At 33.9% G+C, this 999-nt stretch overlaps 1 long non-coding RNA gene across 1 annotated transcript; it reads right to left on the bottom strand.

The window, feature by feature from the left end:
- Nucleotides 1-300: 300 nt before the first annotated feature.
- On the bottom strand, nucleotides 301-999 carry LOC136795471 (uncharacterized). Its single transcript, XR_010843088.1, has 2 exons — nucleotides 956-999; nucleotides 301-515 (listed from the first exon to the last, which is right to left on the bottom strand). It is a non-coding gene; the product is annotated as an uncharacterized lncRNA (long non-coding RNA).

The raw sequence follows: 999 nt of genomic DNA, 5'->3' as shown, positions 1-999 counted from the left end.
CGCCGCCGCAGTTCCCAAGTTCTTAGGACCTGCCCATCAACTCACTTAGCTACGGACAGTCCTAGTGGTTGTTTCCAGTGATTAGACTGAAGATTTGAATAGTAAGAGAATGTAGGAATGGAACTGGGCGTTGATGTTTCGATATAGGTAAGGTAAAGAGCCTCTTTAATTCGTAAACACATATGGTGGGGGTTTAATTTAATTATAATAATGTAATTAGAGTGTAAATTACTAAAGATAGGACAAAACACCGAAACGTCGAGGTGTCGAATTTTGAATAGTATTTGAAATAAAAAAAAATTGAAACACTGAAACTTTTTTACGATTTAATCATCTAATAACAATAACATCAAGTTGGTTAATTGTTTTACATTTTGAGGTTCATCCAAAATTTGTATCGATCATCGAGAAGTCCAACTTCCGCTTTAAATCCTGAGTTTGTGATGTGCATGTAGTCATGCCTCTTTGGCTTCCACTTCTTCCAAGTCGCCTTCTGGTTCGGGACAGTTGCGACCCTGCAAGAGGAAGAGGTTGACTCAATTAAAACGACATAATATATTTCTAAAAACATCAACGTACTATGTTATTTACATCAGGAAGTACAAGTATTCAGAAATAATACTTTTAGGAATGTAAACATCTCTCATATACATATATAATATAAGACAGTTATATCTCCCCAATTTTTTATTACTATTATTATTATGTATAATTAATGATTCCGCCATTCTTCTATGGTTGTGATATATATGGGATAGGAGAGTTTGGAATACAATTAAAGGACTACTACCAACTATGGCACGTGTCATCGGCACACGTGGTGAGAATAGTGTTAGAACTGGTTGGGACGTCAGTAGTGCTTAAATAGTTATTTGATGATATTTTATGCGACATTTTCTCTGATAACAGATATATTATATCTATACTTTTAAGATATCTAACTTATATTAATTACCCAGTATCAGCAAAGTGAGTCCAAATTTTTATTAAGTCATAAGA

This window comes from Halyomorpha halys, unplaced genomic scaffold (genome assembly GCF_000696795.3).
Source record: "Halyomorpha halys isolate HHAL.00 unplaced genomic scaffold, Hhal_1.1 Scaffold1722.1, whole genome shotgun sequence".
In the NCBI taxonomy this organism is placed as follows: Eukaryota; Metazoa; Arthropoda; class Insecta; order Hemiptera; family Pentatomidae; genus Halyomorpha; species Halyomorpha halys.
This window is presented reverse-complemented; position numbering and strand designations above follow the sequence as displayed.